The sequence below is a fragment of the Coffea arabica genome, chromosome 7c, assembly GCF_036785885.1.
Source record: "Coffea arabica cultivar ET-39 chromosome 7c, Coffea Arabica ET-39 HiFi, whole genome shotgun sequence".
NCBI classification, from domain to species: Eukaryota; Viridiplantae; Streptophyta; class Magnoliopsida; order Gentianales; family Rubiaceae; genus Coffea; species Coffea arabica.
The window spans coordinates 29,529,476-29,554,039 of NC_092322.1; the positions used below are offsets into that span (position 1 = coordinate 29,529,476).

The following is a 24,564-nucleotide window of genomic DNA, read 5'->3' on the forward strand; positions in this document are numbered from 1 at the left end:
TTCATTAGTGACAACACAAAGTCATCACAAAACATACAAATATCGTCACAAATACCTTTTATTGACGACTTTTTGATCGTCACAAAGTCGTCACTAAATCCCCGTCGGTAAAAGTAAACAGTGACGACATAAAATAGTTCTCATTAGTGACGACTTTAAGTAGAGCATTTTTGACAAAAGATCAAGTCGTCAATAAAACACTTCCAGATTGTCGTCACTAATGACAACTATTTAGTGACGACCTGAAATGTCGTCACTAAATAGTTGTCATTAGTGACAACAATCCGGAAGTGTTTTATTGACGAATTGACCTTTTGTCAAAAATGCTCTACTTAAGGTCGTCACTAAAAAGCACCGAAAGCCATTGTATATAACTATTTTACTGACAACAATTGTCGTCACAAATTTAGCTTAGATTTAGTGACAGTCTCTGTTGTGACAAGGAGTTTTTATTTTCTATTTTGTGACAACTTTTTTTTGTCATTAGATAATTTCTCAATAGCTTAATAGTCATAATTTGACCTGTAATCATTGCTAAATCATTGATTTTAAACAAACCATACAAATAAACATGAACGATTGATAACCAAAAGTATTTGCATTAGATTACATGGTAATAATATAGCATTCTCAAATGCCAAATTCAAGTGTACATTACCCAACTAATGCCTACAAAAATAACATTTGTCCAAAATATCACTTGTACATAAGGTACATTTACAAAAGCAATCACAGTTTAAGAAATTGAAGAACATCTAAATGAACCACTCCATGAGCAAAAGGCAATTTTGTCTTCAACATTCTTCAACCATAACCATAGATATCTTCCAAAAGCTAGTATGAATAGCATTTATCTGTCATAAAAGAGTAAAAGAAGTAGGTAAGAGGAGGAGTATAATAATAAAGAACAAGTAATGAGACTTAGATTATTAAGACAAAAATTACAATTCATTAAGAACCTCATATAATTTGGGCCCACATATTACAGCACCAGCAAGAAGTTAGAAATCACAGTCCAATCTATACAAATACAACACTGCATAAGCTCAACTAAAGAGCTCTCTGCCGGAACTTCAAACAAATTCACAAGATAAGAATCTAAGGTCCAACCATAATCTTGCAAATAAAAACTTCAGCATTCACAGCAAAACAGCCCTCCAGGTCATCGGATGGAGGAAACCGACAGCTTTCATTCAAAATGGCATAAATGAAACGACAATGGCAAAGCTGAAAACATATTCTACTACAGGAGAACTGATATGGGTCAAATTATTCACATGCCAAGTGTAGAATCCTTTGAAAAGAACATACAAAGCCATGAGGAACTTTTCTTTTGGACAACAAATATTCTCTGCAATAATTTTATTCCCAACCGTGGCCTTCTTTTAATTCATCATTTCAAATCTATTGCACACAGGGACGGAGCCAGAAATTTATTTTTGGGGGGCTGAAGTGTATTAAAAATTTTTTTTTGTGACGAAATAAATATATTTAATAAGTAAAATTTAGAATCGATAATTATAAAAATAATAAAAACATATAATTATACATACCCAAAAATTTGTTATTGATTAACACTTGAAGTATTGGTAGTTGTTGCACTCGAATAACGAAGAGGAGGCAATTGCATTCTGCGAGTCTTCATCCGTTGAAAACGCTGCAATATTTGCTCAATATTTGAAAACGCTACAATTATGGTCTAAATTCCAGAATTAATCTGTCCAAAAAACCACATAAAATATGCAAACAGAGGACTAAGCTTAAAAGAGTGAAATTAGTTTGATTTTTCCAGATTTTGGGCCACGGTGAACAAAGGGAGACTTGGGGGACCAGAGTGCAATTTTAGAAAGTTATTTTTGCAAAGCACATTTCTACAATCTGTTCATGCAAGGCTACGGTGAGAATTTATGCAACATCAACCTGCTACCTTCTCTAGTTCACTATCAATTCGAATATGTCACTCACAAACACCAGCTTTTTGAATCAAACAATCGCAAGACACACTCCTAATCACCACCCAAGCCAAATATTAGCCTTTTGTTGCAAGATCAAATCAGAAAATCTGGTTTGGTGACAGCTAGCAAAAACAAAGGGGTAGCAGTGGTTTTCAAAATAACAAAACAAAAATGCAGCGAAAATGTTTAACTCTTGTTTGAAGTGCCGAACCAAAACATTCAAGAAAACATGCTAAAGATTAGATCTTGAATTTGAACAAAATACTAAACATGCTAATCCAACACCACTTATCTAATCCACCTTTTCAATATAAGACCAATCAGCAGGTTGGATGGCTGAAACTTGGTGAGCAATTGCAGAAAAAAAAAAACAGCAAAGAGGACTGCAAAAATTTTATTCTGCTGCAGATTTGATGCTCATCAAAATGCAACCAAAATGGCTTAGAGCTCTGCCATAACTTCAAACAAACTCACAAGATAAAAATCTTAGGCACAACCATAATCTTGCAATAAAAACTCAGTATTCACAGCAAAACAGCCTCGCAGATCATCGGATGAAGGAAACTAACAGCTTTCATTCAAAAATGGCAGAAATGAAACAACAATAGCCAAACTGAAAAACATATTCTACTAAAGGGAAATTGATATGGGTCAACTTATTCACATGCTAAGTGTAGAATCCTTTGAAAAGAACATACAAAGCCATGAGAAACTTTTCTTTTGAGCAACAAATATTCTCTGCAATAATTTTATTCCCAACCGTGGCTTTCTTCTAATTCATCATTTCAAATCTATTGCACAACCACAAGGGAAAAGCAGGGAGCTACAGCATACCATCAAAACCCAACCTCTTGCATAATTGCCAAAAACGTCAACTACCCAACTCTAGTAAACAAAATTTTTGGGATAAGAACACGCAAAATGCAAGCAAAATCGTCTTCAAGCAAGACTGTCGGTTAGGTATTTCGTCAAACACCACATGAGCATAAGAAATTTTAGCTAATCTCTCGCTCAATTGATGTAAAGCAGCACCCAAAATTATCAGAAATCCCAAGAAAATCCAACCAAATCAACACATAAAACACGTATAATCATAAAATTATGGGCCATCAACAGGGGAAACGCAACAACCAAGTCATGGCAGACCCATTTGAAAAACTTTCCAAAACTTGTGATCAAGGAAAAAAAATGAAATACAAATGAAAGGGATAACTTACGGTGGACTGCTAGCGGCGGTGCTCTTCTGGCAGCAGGACTGGAGGCAGTCGGGGATGGCGGTGTCCTTGAGATCGACTGAGATAGGCAGAGTAAGCCTTAGTGTTTGATTATAGGGGGTTTTCCGGCGGCTTGGGGGGGGCTTAAGCCCCCACCAGCCACCCCTTAAATCCATGGCTGATTGCACAACCACAAGGGAAAAGCAGGGAGCTACAGCATGCCATCTTAGCAAAAACAAAACCCAACCTCTAGCATAATTACCAAAAACTTCAACTACCCAACTCTGGTAAACAAAATTTCTGGGATAAGAACAACGCAAAACGCAAGCAAAAATCATCTTCAAAGCAGGACTTTCGGTTAGGCATTTCGTCGAACAGCAAATAGGCACTAAAATTTCACCGACTTTTTTTGCTCAATTAAGGTCATTTTCAGCCCCAAAAGTTTGCCAGAAACACAGCAAACAGTCCAATTAACACATACAGCATGCGTATTCAAAAATCATGAACAAACAACTGAAAATTGCAACCAAACACAGTCACGGCAGCCTGTTTCAAAGGCTTGAACAAAACTGAAGTTTTAAAGAAGAAAAGACAGCTTACCGTGCTCTTGCTTGATGAAAATTGGCCGGTGATGATGGTGGATTCGGTGAAGTGGCGGCGCTGGCGGTGGTCGACGGCAGTGGTGATTCTGGTTCTTACTCTCCTCTGCCTCCGTTTTGATTTTTCCCTAGCCCGAAGCTTCTTTCTTCCTCTTGTTCTGGTTCCTGCTCTTGTCTTCCTCTCAGAAACTCCCCGAAGTTCTCCCTTTCACTTTCGCGTCTCCCTTTTCTCTAACCCTAGCCGTCCCTTTTCCTCTTAGTTTTCTGCTTTGTTCCGCCGCCCCTTGTCTTTCCTTTGCTTTGTTCTTTTTAGCCCAAACCTCTCTCGGCCTTCTCTGTTTTTCCCCACCGAAGCCCCCCTCTCGGTTCTCTCCTTTTTCTTCTCCTTGTTCTCAGCCCCTCTGTTTTCCCCTTGCGTTTTTGCTCTTTTTTCCTCCTCTGCCCGTCAGCCGCCACCCTCTTTTCCTTTTCTCTGTTTTTTGTTTTCGTTGAGCTTCCCTCTCCGTCCTTTTCCCTTCACTCAGCCGAAGCCTCTCCTCAGCCTTCAGCCGCTAAACTTCCCATTTTTTCCTTTCAATCTTTCTCTTTCTTTTTCTTTAGCCTCCGATGAAGCACCTCCTTTTTTTCCTTTTCGTTTTCCACGGTTCCTTTTCATCCGCCACCCCCTTGGTTTTTCTTTTACTCTGTTTTTTCCAGCCGTCCTCCCCTCTCGGTTCTCTCCTTTCTTTTTTCTCTTTTCGGCCACCAACCAGGTTCCCCCCCTACTCAGCCGCCAAACCCTCCTCTTTGTCTTGCCTTTTTTTTCAAGCCCCGTTGCCCTTTTCTTCTCTTTATTTTCCTTTTCAAAATATCTATCCTACAAGTGTCTAGACACCTCACCTAGACTCACCATCTAGGTGAGGTGAGGTGTTGTCAAATGCAAAAAGGGACACTTGTCTCTATCCATGATCCCCACTTGTCATTATTTTTTTTTTGCTTTTTCTTTTTCTCTTTTTTTTAGTACGAGACAAAAATAAATAATAAAATAAAATGAATTAGAACAAAATAAAATAAAATAAAATAAAAATAAAAATAAAAGCCCTAGAATTGAAACAAATAAACCTATTAAATTAATTAAACAAAATAAAATTAAAAAAACAAAAATTTGGTGTCTACACATAGTTTCAATAAAAATAATCATTTTCCCAACATTTGAGACCAATCATCATGTTTTTTTTATTTTTAATTTGGTTTGAAGCATAGATTTTATTGCTATAGTATTATTCTTTATTTTTTAGTACAAAAACACAAATTTTCGTCAATATAGGTGGCAAAATTTGTTAATTACATATAAGTGAAAATATACTTTTATAATTTGCAAATATTTTAGCCCTGCAATTTTTTATAATTGCAGCACTAAAGTACATCATTAATTGAAAATAACGAAAGTCAAATTCTATGGTTATAACAGAATTTCATTAAAAATAATCAAATGCTATTAATAAGACATTATTGTTAAGTCTAAATCAAAGAAAATTTAGTGATGACATAATGTTATCACTAATTTATTCAAGATTATAATGACAAGAAAAGTCATCACTAATTAAATTGCTAGTTTTTAATATTGTCAATTGCTAGTTTTTAATACTTTTGTGAAAATATTGATAATGGTTGAGAAAATTTTGTTACATTACTGCAAGTGATAAATGTACTTTTGTTCTTTTTCAAACATTTATTTTAATGTTTAATTTTGTTTAAAATTATTGTACTAGTATAGATTTGCAAGACAAAACTTAAGTTCTCAATAGTTAAAAAATTCATTACAGAGAAAACACAAAGTAGTAGTTGCAAAATGTGTATAAATTACAGATATTTTGTTAATTGCTTTGTAGTACTTTGTTATTCCTTTGCTAATACTACTTGGCATGTAGTACAAAGGATAAATCTGCCATAAATTTCTTATTCCATTGATAAAAAGACCTGCCTGCCTTATAACTATTGTAATGAAAGATATATCTTTAGAATTTATAACAGATTATTACTTAAGTTTGAGAAAATTATAAAATATTTATGCATAGTTTATCAAGATACCATTCGCAATTTCCTAATAAAAAATAGGGGCTAAATTGTAAAAGCTAGGGTGCCATAATAGAAATAATAAAATTGGTGTATTACATATGGGGGTTAAATTGCAAAAGTTAGAGTGCCATAGTAGAATTAATGAAATTGGTGAATTACATATGGGGCTAAATTACAAAAGTTAGGGAGTAATAATAGAATTAAAGAAATCGGTGTACTACATATGGGGATAAATTGAAAAAGTTAAGGTATCATAATGGAATTAATGAAATTTATTACAACATTTGGGGCTAAATCGCAAAAGTTAGGGTGGCACAGTAGAATTAATGAAAGTGACTTAGAAATAAGTACTTTAAACAGTGACGATTAATTCTTGTCACTAAATCCGAATTGGTAGAGTGATAGTGACGATATTAGAAGTTGTCACTATATAGATCATTTTAGTGACAACTTTTTCAAGGTCGTCACTGAAGACTTAGTTGCTTTGAGCAATTATGACAACTTTCCTTGTCGTCACTAAATAACCACTTTTTGTGACGACTTTTGTCGTCACTAAAAAATGTTGTCACTAATGACCATATTTCTTGCAGTGTAGTTTGTGACGAAAATAACGGGTCGTCACTAAACATTTAGTTGCTTTGATGCAATTGTGACAACTTTAGGTGTCGCGACTAAAGAAGCACCTTTTGTGACGACTTATTGACATCACTACAGAATGTTGTCACTAATAACCTTTTTTTTAGTGATCAGTGACGACAACAAAAAGTTGTCCGTAACTAGGCCAAGCAATAGTGATGATGTTTTTAATGTCGTCACTATTGTGTGTTCCAAACACTCCCGCGCTCTTGCTAAATCTTGGCGGGAATTTACTAGTGACGACTTTTCTAAGTTGTCACAAATGAGTTGGCTCCCATTAGAGGTTTGTGACGAGTTAGAAAGTCGTCAATAAAGGATCCACTTTTGTGACAACTTTTTTCGTCACAGAGAAAAGTTGTCACTGATGACCAATTTTCTTGTAGTGTTATACTACTTGGAGCTTACTAAACGGCTATTGAATGAACTTATGTTGTGTGTGACTTTGGGACTGGATGAGGAAAATAATGAAGCCATGATGGCTGGAAAAGTAAGCAAATTTAGGGGAAATGCTGTCCAATTTTCGAGACCGTTTGGTTCCTTTAAGTTTGAATTGCCCTTTTGGTAGAAATGAAAGGCTTTTGGGTTGTTTGAGCCTAGGTCTTCATATTACCATAAAATCATGTTTTGTACCCTTGCATTAGTAATTATTTGGCGAGACCTACGATTGGTTGTCGAGCCTCACATGTGCATTCTGTATACTCGATTTTGGAAGTGGAACCTTCAATTGCTTTACTTTGGTTCTTTTAGGGTTTCTTGGCGATTAAAGCCAATCTGAAGTGAAAACTTTTGAAGTATCTGTACTTGAACCGGTGAGTGTTCCACTACCTGCTACCCGTTATGTGAAATATCCGAATATCTGAAATACTTGATTTATGACTGTTGGAGCCAAATACTGTTTTGATAAAATGGAGGCGATGGTGTACTTTATCACACTCGTTCTCTTGTCTGTCCATATGCCAATTTTGATTGCATATCGGAATCTGCTATCTGTATCTGGTATCTGTATCTGTATCTGTTCTGACGTCGTTTGGAAGCTTGTATCCAACGACCTTTCTGTGACCTCTGAGCTCAACACCTGTGGCCAGTTACTCGAGTCGGGCCGGCAAGGGTCTGGTCGATTAGATAACGAATCACGGTAGTCTGTTTTGGGATCTTTGGGTATTGAGACCCTTGATTCCGGTATACTCGAGTATTACCATTTCTAATCTGATTGGATTTCGGGCCCGGTGGGGGTATGTGAGGTGGAAGGAATCAAAGAAAGTGGAGTCTACGGTATTGGTTACTTCTGTAACGTTGACGGAGTGTCAACTGTTATTTCGATCAAGTTTCGGTGAAACAAATGGGAATTTGGCTCCTGAGAGCCACCCGTATCCTTTCTGTCTATGGTGTTTGTTCACTTCTTTATTTGATGCACATATGTGATTAATTGAATATAAAGTTCCATGTTTCTTATTTGCTATTATTTTGGTACCTCATTGAGCGTAAGCTCACCCCTTCCCGTTCTCTTTGTTTTCCTTACAGGGAACCACTTTCAGGGCTAAGATGTTTTGACGCACGAGTCGAGCTAGTTTTATTATATTTTTGTAAAGCTCCTCGATAGTGGGAAAACCCTAATGCATTTTGACCTAATTATCTTCTTTTGTTCCGTAAATTACAAACGTATGTGTATAAAACTGTTTACCCTGTTCATGTATCCTATTTGGATTGGAAATGTTTTCCCGAGTCATATGGCCATATCTGTATTCGTTGGGCTCCTGGCAGGGTGGTGAAGTGGCAACCACTATTCATTTTTTGGTGCTGATTTTCATTTTTCTATTTGGCGACTTTGAATCGTTTGAGCGTGCTATTACCTTCCTGAACGTTTTCGATTTCTTTTAACGGCTCGACTGAGTCCCGGCGAGAGTTGGGCAGGCGGTCCGCCGAACCCTTTGGTTCGCCTTAGGGTGAGGTGGGGCTGTCACATTTCTGTATCATAATAATTGTCTTATTGTAAATGTACCAATGTGAAATCTTGAACCGTATATGTATCATGTTAAACTTACATGATTTATTAGAACTGCTATAGTATCTTGGAACCTCATTGAGCTGTTTAGCTCATTCTACGTTTTTGTTTTCCTTAATAGGGTTTGAGACCAAGGGTGCTCGTGAATAGTACTAAATTGTTTTCTTTTGAAAACTTTAAGTTGTATTATAACGGATTGTTGTAGTATATATTCTTTTGGATTGTATTAAACTTGAAAGCTAACTATTTGTAAGTATGGAATACTTTAATTATATAGTAAAAATATTTGAAGTATTTCGAGGTTTTGAATTGTATATTGTAGTGAATCTCGGCGAGAGCTGGGCAGGCGTTCCACGGATACCCTAGGGTTCGCCCTAGGGAGAAGTGGGGGCGTCACAGTTGGTATCAGAGCTTAGATTTCAGATCTTTGTAGTGTATCCTAGGCTTATATGTGACGCCCCGAAAAGAATGAGAGTGAGAACCCGGAAATTTTCTAATTTTTTAGGGTTTATTTTTTTTAATCGCCCGCCTTTTCTACATTTTCTTGATTAGAAAAATTCCCCAAATAAAGTTTATGAGTAAAGATAGTTTTAAAATGATTTTTCTAGTATCAGTTAGTTTTTGAGAAATTAAGAGTGTATTTTGAATGTGGGACCCGCAAGTGCGGTAAATGCATTATATTTTTGATAACTTGTTGAAATTTTGTATTAAGTAATATTATTTTACAAAGTGTTAAGATATTTGTATTGGAGAGACAAAAAGATAAATTTTAAATCAAAAAGGTGACATGTGTCACCTTTTTATTCAAAGTTGGACTTTGACTAATTTGCATCACCTTTACTAAACCTCAAAAATTGACCAATTTCTCTCCATTTTAAGCTTGTCTTGGCCGAACCTCTTGGAGCAAAAATACAAGAAGAAAGCTTGCAACTCCAACTCCATTTCTTGCTCAATCTTGTGAATCAACCGTAAAACTTTCAAATTCCTCCACAAAAGTCACTTGTTTAGGAAGATTGAAGGTAGTGGTGGAGTGATTAGAGAAGGCAAAGGACTAAGCCATCAACTTTCTTGATATTTCAAGGTTCATGTCTAGCAATCCTTTCTTTGTTCTTGATTATGCTAAATTAGTGACTTGTGATGGCTAAAGAGATGGTTTGATGGATTATATCTTGAGTTGTGGTTGACTTGATGAAGTTTTATAATTTTTGGGGATTTTTCTGTTTTAATATGAACATGGTTGTGTGGTTATATATGATGATTGGAAATGATGTTTAAGGACTCTATGAGGTGGAAAAAGTGGTCAATTGCAATCAATTTCTGTTTTGGAAGAAATTTCAGAAAATTAGGTTTTGTGAAGGAACATTCTGCCCGAATTTTTAGCTCCTAATTAGAGGCCGAATTGGCCTTGGATTAAAACATGAAAGTTGTAGGGAATGACATTTTAGAGGTGTCTACAAAATTTCAGGTCAATCAGAATAGTGTAGAATGAGAAAAGTCGAAATTACTATTGCTATTCTGGTTTTACCCGAATGTAAGAATTGTGCCTGTAATTGGTTGTTTTGGCTGGAATTTCTTCCGAATTGGTTGTTGAGGCCTTCTGATGAAATTTAGCCCTATTTCTTAGCTTTCAGCTGGTTTTGGAATTTCTGGATTTGGACTTGTAGAGCCTGAGTTATGATGTTTCCGCTAGAATGCGTTTTGGTGAATCTGTTTTACGTTTTGGATGTGGTATCTTACATTTTTGACCTGTTTGCACTCAAAACTGGGTTGAGTGACCTTCTGTGATATTGTAGCCCTATCTCTTAGTTTCAAAACGGTATATCTTGCACCTTCATCCGACAATCGTAGTGCCCTTGGTGCCATTACCGCAAAAGGATGTCAAAAGCTATTTTTTTGGTTTTGAGCTTAACCTTCATTTCCGAACTTTTCCCTAACTTGACTTGTACTAGTACTACTTGGAGCTTGCTGAATGACTATTGGATGAACTTGTTGTTGTGTGTGTACCTTTGGGACTGGCTGAGGAAATAATGAAGCCATGATGGCTGGAAAAGTTAACAAATTCAGGGGAAGTGCTGTCCGAACTTTGAAGGGACTTGTTTGCATTGAGTTTGTGATCTAAGACTTGGATTTGAGCAAAGCAATGTTATATGATGGATGATTTCTGAGCCATGGAGGTGAGTGACCTTAAACTGTTTTCAAAGTTACTTTTAAAATGTTTCTTGCATTGTTTCTTTGGTTGCATATCCTGTGTGCCGGCATACGAGTTCATGACATGATTTGGCTTCAATGAGTTTTTGGGGAGTCTTGTACTGAACACCAACGGCTTGAACTACGATTTTAGAGCATTTATTGCTTGAAAATTATTTTAGAGCATTTATTGCTTGTGCCTTGAGTTGAGGCTCATGGCTCCCTATTCCTGTTTACTGTTAATGGATCTATTTGAGTGTTGGGTGTTTAGTTTCAATGATTTCACTGGCTCACGAGAGCAAAAATTGTGAGGACTCGCAAAATTTACTTATTTAATCTCCTATTTCTAGCCTATTTAATTATTTATTTGGTCTTTTACTCCGAATATTATTTTCTAAACTCTTGAGACCTAATTACATGGAAATATAGTTTCATTATATTTTTAAAATGACTTGTTTCAAAAATTAATTTTCGGAAGCTCGTTTAGTGAAAATAGTGAATACGTCTTTGAAAATCTGGATCGATTGAGAGTACAATAGGTTTGAAATATTGGAGACATGTACAATGGACCTAAATTAGGCATTTTAATGTTTAGATACTCAAGTGATAGTTATTAGTACTATCGTTATAAGAATTTTTCAGAAATTTCGTCTAATCGCGCATAAATTGGAAGTACGCGTTTTTACGCGCACGATTTAATTTGGGAACTTTAGACCCTTATTTTGGGACAATTGAGAGTGAATAATATTTATATGAATATAAGTGCATTAGAGGTTTAGTGCACTAGTGAACCAAACGCGCGAGAAATCGAGCCCTAATCGCGCCAAACGCACCCTAATGTGAGTTGACTAATGGGTGATTTGAGGCCACAAGTTAGTGTCTTCTCTTGGAAGCTTAGAAATCTGATCACACTCTCTCTCTTGCTCCCTCATCTGGCAGAACAACAAGCAAGAAAAACAGCTCAAGAGTTCTTCAAATTCCTCCATCAAATCTTCACCAAATCTTCTCTAATTCACTTCAAATTTCACCCACACTTAGTATAACACTTGAGGAGTATTTTGAGCTGCAAAAGGGAGCTGAAAAGTCACGGTTTTCTGGAGCAAAGAGTGACCAAAATTTCTGATCTAGTCATCCAAGAAGGTAGCAAATCATCCAACCCATAGATCTTAGTTTTTGTAAGATATATTGCACATATAAGGTTATATAATCATGTGGGTAGTCTTGTTTATGGTATAAAATGTGAAAGTGAGCTCTATGAACTCCCACTCTTGGGTTGTTGCTGATTTGATGATTGATGGTGGATATATTGTTGGTTTAGTGGTTAAAATGATGGATTAATGGTGTGTAATTGATAGAAACTTCATTGGGTGCAAGAAGCAAAAGTTTTTGATTTTGCCCCTGCCTTGTCCGACCATTTTGTGCACCATTTTGAGGTTCTAATGACTTGATTATGTTGTTTACATGTTATTGTGAGTGTGTACAAAATTTCATTGAAAAATAACATGATTTGGTTGGTCAAATGAGTTGATTTCCAAAGTTAGCAAAACTGGAAAATGAATCCCGTATTGCCCAGGCAGTCATTTTGTATCGGCTATAACTCTTTACTCCGATGTCGAAATCAAGTGCCGTTTGTGGCATTGGAAACTAGACATTCCCAGATTTCCATTGGTACCAATTTCACATTCTGGTTCCACTTCAGTGAGTCACACCATTCGATTGAAAATCACTGTCCTGTTTCGTTTCTCTCCAGGAGACAGGACAGGACTTGTATCTTGATGCTCAAAAACGAGCTGCTTGTGCATATAATTTGAAAATGGTTTCTTCTGATAAACTTCAGCTTTATGAGAGAGCTTTCCAACGCCGTCAACCACACTCAATTCCAAGTTGAATTGAGTGAGTTGTGGCCATATTTCGAAACTGATGCAGTGAGTAAAAATCCTCTTTTGACTAGTTGAATGGCCTAGCTTGATTTGGGACTTGTTGTTTTGGAAACTTTGATGTCCAACATCTACCAAACTTTATATTAGATGTTCCTTGGACTTTGTTTCATAAATAAACCAGATTTGGGTTGGTTGCATTGGACAAAATGTTTAAAAAGAAAGAAGAGCTAGAAGACAGTCTTGCCTTGGAAATTCTTGAAAACTTCAACAGTTTTGTTAATTGACTCTTCGTGCTAGATTTTGCTTGAAAATTTGCAGAGGAATAACCCCTATATGGTAGTGTAATACTGCTAAATTTGGTGCCATTCCAAGTCCGTTTCAGTGTTCAACCAACGTCCCAAAGTTCATGTTTAATTCTGGAAATTCTTGATCGAGGAGGAAATTTTAGCCAACTTTGAGCTGCTATATCTTGGCGCTCAAAACTTTGATTCTTGTTCCGTTTGTTTTGTTTTAAACTTTGATTGCAGCTCTAATTGAGTTCTAAATTTCAGAGGCTAGTTCGTATTGTGTGAATTTTGCTGGATTTTCAAAGTTGGTCAAAAACCAACCCCGAAACTGTCATAATGGTCCCAAGCAGCAACTTTGAGTCAATTTTTGAATATCTTCCGTTTGGAATCATGGAAAAGTATCTTCTAGGAACTTTTAGTGCTTTTGAAGAAGTTTCCAACGGTATCAAGCTTTCTAATTATGGACATACATAGTGCAAGATACGATTTTTCTAAATTGACACCCAAAGCTGAAATTTGTCAATTTCTTAGAAAATGAGATTTTGGAAACTTGCCTTCTTTTCTCGATACCTGTAGACACCAAATTTTTGGTGTAATTTCATTTACTGTTTATTTTTAGTTTGTTTATTTGTCCTGTTAGTTTTATTCGATTTTTAGTTTTTAGTTTATAGTTTTATTTTTATTTTTAAGTTTTTAGCATAGAATTTCTTGAAATGAAAAATAGAGAGAGAAAAAGGGAAAAATGATGAAAAATGCAAAATGAAAGGAAAAGAATGAAAATGGCAAAAAATAGGTGGAAGTGTGCATGTGGAACAAGTGTACAAAACAATCATGGGACAAGTGTCCCTTTTGTTTAATTGACAACACAACATTTAGGAGGACACTTGTTTAGCTTAGAAAGGAGGTTACGGGCAAAACAAAAAAAAGAAGAGGCCAATTGGAGAGACAGGACGGACGGAAGGGAAAAAAAGAGTAAAAAAAAACAGAGGGGAAGGCTAGGAAAAACAGAGGAGAAAGAGGGAAGGCTTGGGCTGGGGAAAACAGAAAAAGAAAAGGAGGGCTTTTCGGTAGAGGAAAAACAGAGAGGAGGCTTCATCTGGGTAAAAAAAACAGAGGCGGCGGACGACCACTCCCTTTCCAATAGCTCTTGAGCAGACCATTGCCACCACCAGTCTTCATCCACCATCGCAGCGCGCCGCCATCTCGCCAGAATTCACCACCGTCGCCTGTGGACGCTCATCGAACAAAAGCACTATTTTCTGGTATTGCCGACCAAAAAGAGAGCAGAGAGCTGCGGGTTTGAGGGAGGCTTTGGACAGAAAAAGCAGAGGTTCAAGGCTGCGAAGGAACAAGGCAGGGAAGGTCTGTCCAAGCCACCACCAGCCCGTGTTCGTCGCTGCTGCTGTCCGCCATCACCACCAGCCCGTGTCCGTCGCTGCTGCTGTCCGCCATCACCACCAGCCCGTGTCCGCCGCTGCTGCTGTCCGCCATCGCCACCAGCCCGTGTCCGCCGCTGCTGCTGTCCGCCATCGCCACCAGCCGCCTGCCCAAAAACTGGAGCCACCACCACCAGAACCCACTGTCACCGCCAGCAAAGCTCACTGAGGGACCCCTGTGAGTTGCTCCCTTCCTTTACATTTCAGTATTTCCCTCAGAGCATGACTGCCGTGAGTGGATATGGCAAGTTTTTATGCCGATTGTTTGCTATTTTCAGAATATACATGCTTCGTGTGTCGATTGGGTTGAACTACTTGTTGTTTCTGATGATTTTTGGGCTGATCATTACACCATTTGAACAGAGAAATTGCTGAATTTGTAATGCCCAGTAGCTGTTCGATTAAGTGCCTAATTGAAAGTTCTATTTGAAAGACGATTCATCTGCAAATTAACGTTCAGTTTGCTCATTTGCTTATCCGAGCTTAATAACCATTTTTATGGGAGAAGATATTGTTGGTTGGTTTGTACCTTTTCTGTGTTTTATATATTTCCTTATGCTTGAATCCGAATTGATGTGATAAGAGGAAGTGTTATGAGTTTCCATGTTTTGCTGGGAATGATGTGATTTGAAATCAATTGCTGGTGCTGCTAACGGAAAAGGGAGCTGAAATGGCAGCGGACGTTGAGCCAATTTGGAGAAGAAGATTACTTTATTAAATTCATGATTCCAGTCCTTCAATTTCCCTTTTCCATTATGATTTAACCCCAGAATTTTAGGATTTCATAATTTTGCCCCCAACATCTTCATAAGTCCTTCAATTAGGTCCTTGCTTTTGTTGCATTTTAATCCCTCAATTTCTGTCTAATTTCATTGTGGCTCAAAATCTGGAAAAACCAAACTAATTTTGCCCTTTTAAGCTTATTCCTCTGTTTGCATATTTTATGTGATTTGTTGGATAGATTAATTCTGGGATTTGGATTATAATTATGGCCTAATAATTTTAGTTGATTTGCTAATCTTGTTAGGTTTGATATTATGATTTGGGTTGTGGGTAATAATAATTTGTTTGGATTTTTGACTTGGGCTTAAGGGGGGGGTAAAGCCCACTCTTTTGTTGGGTTTGTTTTATTGATAAGTGAGGGCCAGCCCACATGTAGTCTCTGGGCTTTGCGGCAGGCTAAGGAGTCTTGGCCCAAACAATAGAGAAAAGGGCCCAATGGCCTGTTAAGTCAAGTAGCCCAATGACGAAATTTCTTTCCAGTCCCCTGACTTTTGGATATTTTTACTGTGGCCCTAGATATTTCCATTCCATTCAATTGGGTCCTTACTTTAATTACAAATGAGTCCTTGAGCTTTATTTTTCTTTAATTTTGACCCCAAAACTTTGTTCATTTTTGCAATTAAGTCCCTTTTTCTTTTGACTTCTTAAATGTGGTTTGTTGACATGATTCAATTGATTCAAATTCATGCTTATTTTTATCATTTGTGATTATTTGCCAAATAGATTGGTGCCTTGACCCTTTTATTGTTTTGAAGCTAATATTCTTTTCATTTCACAACTCAAGGGAGGTAACCTCTATTTCCTTGATTTTATTTTTCCTACGTGCTCCTACGTGTTATGTGAATATGCATGTCTACTTTGCTTTACTTGCCTTCCCTTAATTCCTTGCATTTATTTCATCTACTTTTTCTTTTATTTAAGTTATTCATTATGGGGTATGTGTACACCTCTTGGCTTGTAATAGATAGGGCTGTGGCGAGCAATTTGGTCCATTTTCCCCTTCCCCTTTTGTTTTAGTTAGTGAATGTAATAAGTTCATTAGCTTGGTTGCATGCCTATGTGTTACTTGTTACTTGCTTTATTAGGGCCTTGCATCTAGTCGGGCATGCTAAATGTTACGTGCTACGTGTTTATGAGTATCTGGTATGTCTACTTGCTTTCCATAGTGTGGATGCATGGAATGGATGAATGTACGTCACCACACTAGTCCAACGCTAGTTGTGGCTTCTTTTATCGTTTCCACTAGTCCAACGCTAGTCGGAATTCATAGAATGGGCTAGTCCAACGCTAGACCCAATAGGCTTTTTCCTTTCTTTTCATTCGTGCATAATTTGCATGTTCACTACATATCATGCAATTTTCCTTAGTTTTATCATTTGGCATGCTCCTCTAAACCTTTCCCCTTCACTTTAGGTCTTGCATTTCATGCTAGTTAGGGTACATTTGCTTGAAGTGTCCCCTCCGATAAGGGAAACGAGCGAGTGTGGCTACTCGATAGCCTTAGCACGCTAGTTTTGCCTTCTAATCAAAGGGAAAATCGAAGTCGAAAAAGTTAGGAGTCATTCCCATACCCGACCTGATGCATTCCTTTAGGTTCATTCATTCTCAATTTTTCACTTACTCACTTTTTTTTAATTCACCTTTCCTCATTACTTTTCCTTTCCTTATTGTTCAATTTTGGTTTCTACTTCACAAAATTGCACTTAATTACGATCTATATACACTTATCACTATATTTCATACACTTGCACACAAACACTTGGATTTTTCATACAATTTCACACATGCACCTTTTCATACACTGGCACACAAACACTTGGATTTTTTATACAATTTCACACGTGCATCTTTTTATACACTTACACACTTGCACTTGAGTCACCATTTGCATCAATCGACCTCTATGAGGTTTCCCTTTATTGGCCGCCACAATTCATGTGGTCTGGGACCAAAAACCTCACGAGAGACATCATAGAATTTAGGATTGCATTTTTTCTTTCTTTTGCATTCATGTAGTGCATCCAAATGTAATAAATTCTTTGGTTAAAACAAGAAAATCTTTGATTAAATCATGCAACTAGCCTTGGCTAGGTCGAAGGGGTGCCTTGGATTTTTATCCTTGCCTTCCCCTTCGTCAAATGTGACTCCCGAACCTTTTTCATTAGTTTACGTGGACTAGGAGTCGTTTAAAAGGGGTTTTACAACTTTTTCCTAAAAAATTCATTTTTAGGTGACTTGGTACACCTTAACTCATTACCAAGTGGCGACTCCCATTTTTTCAAAAACCCTTTTTAAACTATAATTTTGGGTCAAATCGTCGCATTCTCAACCCCCCATTTAGACCCATTTTTCTTTTAAATCATAATTCATTTTCCAAATCACAAATTGAATCAAAAAATACATTTTTAAACCATTTATTCATTTCATCAAAAAATGGGGCGCGACAGTTGGCGACTCCACTGGGGACATTCGAGAGTCCGAGCAAATTTGATTTAATCAATCTTTTTCTTCTTTTAAACCTTTTTATTTATCACATTTGGATGTTTAGGGTTGCATTTTTCCCTTTTCTAGGATTTTTGCATTTCGCATATCAACTCACTTCCTCACACATTCGCCTACGATTGTTTGGATGGATGGATGATTTATTTATGTATGATTTCGCGCTATGCATTGCATTTGGGGGGGTGTGTGTCACCTTTAGAGCCTCGCGTGGTTCTCAACCCCTTCCCTCAAAATAGGGAACACTTCATACGTGCACGTTTACTTATTGTTATCCCTTTTTATTTTATTTTTCGTGGGCGTTTCCCACACCGCCTTGTAGGATTAGGATCGATCGCCTTGGGTAGGCGGCTGGTGTGCGCTGCGCCCATAGCGCTACCTAAGGGATCACTCGAGCCACCGATCGAAGGCCTTGGGAGTGATGACCCTTGGTCTTTAGGTCTGAAGGCTTGGGAGCCGAAGCCTTATCGAGTCTAGTTGCATTAGTGAGCCCCAGCCTCATGCATCCATGTTAGCATTCGCCTAGGGTAGAGTCGACCTTACCCTATTAAGCACATTAGGCACGAGGGAAGGGGTTCCACCCCTTTTACTTGTTTTTATTTGTATTCCTTTTCTTAATTGCTCCCAATGTGTTACGTGTACTATCAATTGCACTAACCATTCTTTTTGTTTTCTTGGCTTGCATTCATGTGCCTTAGCAATAAGAGGCCTCTTTGGCACTCTTTTAGTGACTTACCCACTAGATGACTCACATGTTTAAATTTCAGTTATTACACTTGATTTTTCAATAAATACATTTCATTTTTAGACCTTTTCCCCCCGATGCATTATTCATGTCCTTTAGGCCATATTTGTCACATATTTACATCGCTTTAATAAACTGGCATCATGCATTAAACCCTAGAAAGGGAATGCCACTTAGGGGATCCCGTGTTAGGAATAAACCACCTTGCGTCTCGGATACTTAATCCAATGAGACTTGCACGTTTACATTTTGTACAATCCAAAGGGGTAGTGCACAAGGTAAGGTAGGATCCGATTATTTTCATAGAGTGATCTTTGGAATATGAGCATCTAATAATCACTTTTTGGCCGTTTTATCAAAAATTGGTAAAAATCCTTTGCGTAAAGGACATTAATTTGAGGAAAATTCACAAATGATTCCTCATGGTTGAGATGATAAATATGGAGGCCAAATTTTGATTTTAGAAGGCTCATAGACTAATTTTTTTGAAGCCACCAATGGTCGGACGATTCAATCGATCCATTTTTGTCAATTCATAATCAATTTTGAATAAACCATTCATTTGACCAATTTACCCTTTTTAGGGTCATCCGGTCAATTTTTGAAAAATCATCCAATCATTTGACCAATTTACCCTTTTTAGGGTCACCTGGTCGATTTTGAATAAATCGTCAATTCATTTGACCAATTTACCCTTTTTAGGGTCATTTGACCAATTTACCCTTTTTAGGGTCATTTGACCAATTTACCCTTTTTAGGGTCACCTGGTCGATTTTGAATAAATCTTCAATTCATTTGATCAATTTACCCTTTTTAGGGTCATTCGGCCGATTTTTGAATAAATCACTAATTCAATTGCATTCATTTGGCCAATTTACCCATTTTTAGGGCAATCGAGCCGATTTTGAATAAATCAAGTTGCGTTCAATCTACTTGATCAATTTACCCTTTTTAGGGTGATCTGATTAATTTTGGATAAGTTAAATTTCATTCAATTCATTTGACCTGTTTCCCTTTTTAGGGTAATCCGGTCGATTTTAAATAAATGGTCAATTTCATTCAACCCATTTGACTAATCAGGGTTTCAATGTCAATTTCAAATTGGGAAATTTAGTCGATTTTTGAGAAAATCATCCATTGTATCCAGCCATTTGATCAGTTGGAGTTTTGACCCGTGCTCCACTAAGAAAAGTTGTCAAAACGAATTCCAATCTCTTCGATAGGAAGTTCGTCAAGGTCAAACCTGTGCGTTTTTGCAAATTCTTGTATCAATCAAAAGTGATCAATCCCTCCGGACGAGGTCCTCGTTTTGACAAGTGACTCTCGTCACTCCGATTGACCAAATTTTTCAAAAATTATTTTCACTCAATGAGTTGATCAGATCCATCAGGTATGGTATAGTGCCTACCTCAGAGGATTGCATTTTCATGCTAGGCCTACCCTTGGCACAAAAAGGGTCCCCCCATAGGACATGCATACCGGTTTTATATTCTTGTTTACTAACTCTGGGTATTTTTCTTTTGTTTTCGCCCCTCCCCTGCATTCATAAAAATGTTTCAATAAGACGAAAATATTCTTCTATATCTGATGCTAATTTTAATCCCATAAAGTTTGAAAATTACAAGTGTTATTTGATTCTTGGGCAGATCCTACGATTAAAACATAAATGATCCATCTGGAAGCTCTACGCTAAAGCCTCTGAGAGATGTCGTAATTGTTTTCCAAAGGGAAATTCTGTTTATTTGATTTGTTAAATTTTGTTCCAAAAGAAAAGGAAACAATAAATTCTCTTCTCATTTGTATCATAATTGAACGAGAAATTTTGTTTCAAATTGTTTTTCAGCAATAAAGATTTTGGACAATTATTGTTTTGTGTATATTTATGTACATTTCATTCTTTATTCTTACTCATTGGAGATTTCATGATAAATTTTGAGAAATAAGACCAAATTGAGATATTTTTAATCTCCAGCCTGAAAATTCACAAGTGAATGCTTCCTAAATCCTTACATTTGATCGGTGATCCAAGCAATACAATAAGAGTGCTCAGAGAACAAAAGGGTGAATGGCCACTCAAAAAGCCCGATGAGATACCTTTTCTCCTTCACTTAACCCCAAAATAAAATCAGTCACATTGATTGATAAATTACAAATTGGGGCCATCTTCGCCTGAAAATGTCCATTGGGTAACCGATTCAATTCACATCTAAGTGAAAGCAAAAATGTGCATTATTCTTGTTTGTTTTGAAAATTTGGAATGATACCTCGAGTATTCTTTTCTCTACCTATACACATTTTATCGTTTGCTCTCCCATTTGAGCCTTTGAAAGAATAATTTCGTTTCAAATAAGAGCCCTAATGGTCACTACCCTATATTGAAAAATTTTCAAATATCAAAAAAGGGAATGAATTTTCAATGAGCAATTCGTTACTTTGGTTGTCATGGAGTGTAAGAATGATACTTTGGCCATCGTTTCTACAATCTAAACACAATTTACCCATTGCATCCTCATTTGAGCTAAAATCGGTGGTTCTTTTCAAAGCACTAATGATCGCACCCCACATTGGGGGAAGGAGATTGGAGAATTTTTCAAAAGGAGAAAAAGCAAAAATGCTAAAATTAAAAAGGGAAAAGAGGGAATCATAAATCGGAGGAATTTGATTCTACTTGAGCTTCAATTTTGAAAGAAAAGGAAAAAAAAAGAAGAAAAAGAAGAGTTTTGCCCGGCGGATCATGAACGTCTTCCTCAGTCAATTAATTCAGGTGCATGCAAAAATTTCGCATTAATGAAAATTTTCCTTTCAGGGTTAATGTAAGGAACGGATTAAAAGTCAGGCCCTCTTCTTTTCCAATCGAACATTCTATCCCTAATTATCCCTTTTGAGCTTTCAGAATAAATTACTTCGTTTGGCAACCCCTGAGAATCGCAAACCCCACACTGGGGTAACTTTGAGTTGGAAAAGAAAAGAAAAGTCCCAAGAGGTGAAAAGTGCTAAGGCAAAATCAAAAGCAAAAGAAAAGAGAACCTCAGTTCAAAATAAACTGGGGCAAATTTTTGAAAATTTCAAAGGAATGGCAAAAGGCCGAGGGAAAAACAAAATGAAAGAGAAAAAGCCTCAATTGAGCATAAACTGGGGCAAATTCTGATTTAGCCCTAAAATAGGGTTGGCGCAGCAATGCGATCTCAGATTATTCAAACCACTTTTGAAATCCGCTTTCAAGCCTTAACTTTTCTAAGCACCCCACCAGACCCCATTACAAAAGCTGAAAAGTCCTGACTTCTGTTCTTTGCAATGGCCCTGTCAAGAAAATTTCTGATGCCGAAAATTTTAGCTGTATTTCTGAATTGTTTGGGTATGGGGTTGACACTACTCACCATGTGAAAACCCATCAAGTTGAGGGAATGGGAAAAGAGGCAAAAAGCAAAGTAAGAAAAGTAAATGCAAGAAAAGCAGAAAAATTCGACGTTGAAGTCCCTGGTGAATGATGAGAAGAATACAAACAAATTCTGAGATCTTTGAGTTCAGAATAGGGGCAGTTTTGGAAAAATGCGATCTTCGGTGCAATGTCCTTGAAAGACTTATCCTTCAGCTATCGTTTCAAGCCACATTACAAGTTAATAAAGTCCATCATTGACTTATTCCTTCATGACAATCCAAAGTGAGGATTATGCTCGTAAGAAATCCATCAATCATTCGTGATCATGGGGGTATAACCAGTTTTCACAGGTTTAGCTATCGCTTCTACCCATTTTGGTACAAGTTTAAAGCTTATATGTTGACTAAATTTTCTTAAGAAATAGGGGTGACAAACTATTTGCTTTCACTAAGATGTGATATTGAATAGATTACATACGATTGGGGGCACAAAAACAAGACAAATCCTGATTTCTCATTTTCCTTAGCCACCTCAAAATCAAAAATAACACCCACTTGATTGGTCCTGAAAGATGAGAAGTGGTAATCCATTACCCTAAGCATTTATGCTAAAGTGGGAAAGAAATCTTTTGTAATTTGGAATTATTTCGAAAGATTCATCATCAAATTTTCTGTTAGGAAGCACAGTTTCTTACATTGTTCAAATAAAGGGAGTGTCATCCAAACAAATTTTTTGCAATTAAATAAGCCCACGCTGGGGCAAATTTTCATTTGAGGGATTTTGCAAGAGGCCCATAATGGGGCAAATTTTCATTTACAAGATTTCGCAAATTGTGCCCACACTGGGGCAAATTTTTATTCATGGGATTTCACAGAATAAGCCCACACAGGGGCAAATATTTTTGTTAGTTCATTTGAGGATTTCGTCCAAGAGTCAAATAATGCATTTTTCAAATCAATCACGCTGTTTCTTTTCATGAAATTCAAGTGCATGTCATATTTTGGTAAGCCCCTGTGCAGGTATTCATAGTTGAAATCGACGAGGGAGCATCTGGTGATGCGGAAAGCAGACGCCGAAGAAAAGAAAGAAGGGAAAAAGGGCCCTACACTGAGGGCAAATTATTTTGAAAAAGATTCTCTCGAAAAATCAGAAAAAATTCAAAATTCAAAAATCAAAAATCAAGTTCAAATTATTGTTTCTTGGAAAATCAAATTTCTTGTTTTTTGACAAATCAAATTCAATTTCTTGACCAATTGGGTGGCAGGACTGGGTCTTATCCCACTGGCCATTCACAAATATCACAATGGGCCTGGACTTCGTGCCGCCAACCCTCAAAAAATCACGTTGGGCCTGGGTTTCGTGCCGCCAACATTCCAAACAGCAAGTTGGGCCTGGACTGTGTGCCGCCGACATCCTATTGAGTCTGAAATTTGTGCCGCCAGTGCAACCAAGGCAGGCTTGAGTGTAATCCCACTGATCAATTCATCATACTGGGGCAAATTATTTTGGGAAGTTTTTCAAAAAAATCAAAAAATCAAAAAATCAAAAAAAATCAAAAAAATCAGAAAAAAGAAAAAATCAGGGAAAAGAAAAGAAAAGAATCAAAATCAAAATCAAAATCAAATCAAGTTTCATCACGGCAGGTTTGGGCTTAATCCCACTGCCCGATTGTCAAAGGATTTTCGGGTCAGTCCCATGATCAAAAGCATTTTCGGGTCAGTCCCATGATCAAAAGCATTTTCGGGTCAGTCCCATGATCAAGAGCTTATCCGGGTCAGTCCCATGATCAAAAGTTTATTCGGGTCAGTCCCACGATTAAAAGCATTTTCGGGTCAGTCCCATAATCAAAATCTTATTCGGGTCAGTCCCACGATCAAGAGCTTATTCGGATCAGTCCCATGATAAAAAGCATTTTCGGGTCAGTCCCACGATCAAAAGCATTTTCGGGTCAGTCCCATGATCAAAAGCATTTTCGGGTCAGTCCCATGATCAAAATCTTATTCGGGTCAGTCCCACGATCAAGAGCTTATTCGGGTCAGTCCCATGATCAAAAGCATTTTCGGGTCAGTCCCACGATCAAAAGCATTTTCGGGTCAGTCCCATGATCAAAAGCATTTTCGGGTCAGTCCCATGATCAAAATCTTATTCCGGTCAGTCCCACGATCAAGAGCTTATTCGGGTCAGTCCCATGATCAAAAGCATTTTCGGGTCAGTCCCACGATCAAAATCTTATTCGGGTCAGTCCCACGATCAAAAGCATTTTCGGGTCAGTCCCACGATTCAAAACTTATTCGGGCCAGTCCCACGATTCAAAGCTTATTCGGGCCAGTCCCGCGATTCAAAGCCTGTTCGGGTCAGTCCCGCGATTAAAATCTTATTCGGGTCAGTCCATGATCAAAAGCATTTTCGGGTCAGTCCCACGATTCAAAGCTTATTCGGGTCAGTCCCACGATTCAAACCTTATTCGGGTCAGTCCCACGATTCAAAGCTTATGCGGGTCAGTCCCACAATTCAAAGCCTGTTCGGGTCAGTCCCGCGATTCAAAGCTTATTCGGGTCAGTCCCGCAATTAAAGCTTGTTCGGGCCAGTCCCATGATTTGAATTTCCCTCTCTAGTCAGTCCCAATTTTTATTTTTCTGTTCAGATCAGTCCCGTTTAAATTCTGTTCGGGTCAGTCCCGTTTAATTTCTGTTCGGGTCAGTCCCGTTTAATTTCTGTTCGGGTCAGTCCCGTTTAAATTCCTGTTCGGGTCAGTCCCGTTTAATTCCTGTTCGGGTCAGTCCCGTTTAATTTCTGTTCGGGTCAGTCCCGTTTAATTTCTGTTCGGGTCAGTCCCGTTTAAATTCCTGTTCGGGTCAGTCCCGTTTAATTTCTGTTCGGGTCAGTCCCGTTTAATTTCTGTTC

At 37.5% G+C, this 24,564-nt stretch overlaps 1 long non-coding RNA gene across 1 annotated transcript; it reads right to left on the bottom strand.

Annotated features, from left to right (window-relative positions):
• Nucleotides 1-579: 579 nt before the first annotated feature.
• On the bottom strand, nucleotides 580-4,568 carry LOC113698397 (uncharacterized). The gene is made up of 3 exons (XR_003450193.2): nucleotides 3,770-4,568; nucleotides 3,173-3,248; nucleotides 580-854 (listed from the first exon to the last, which is right to left on the bottom strand). It is a non-coding gene; the product is annotated as an uncharacterized lncRNA (long non-coding RNA).
• Nucleotides 4,569-24,564: the final 19,996 nt, after the last annotated feature.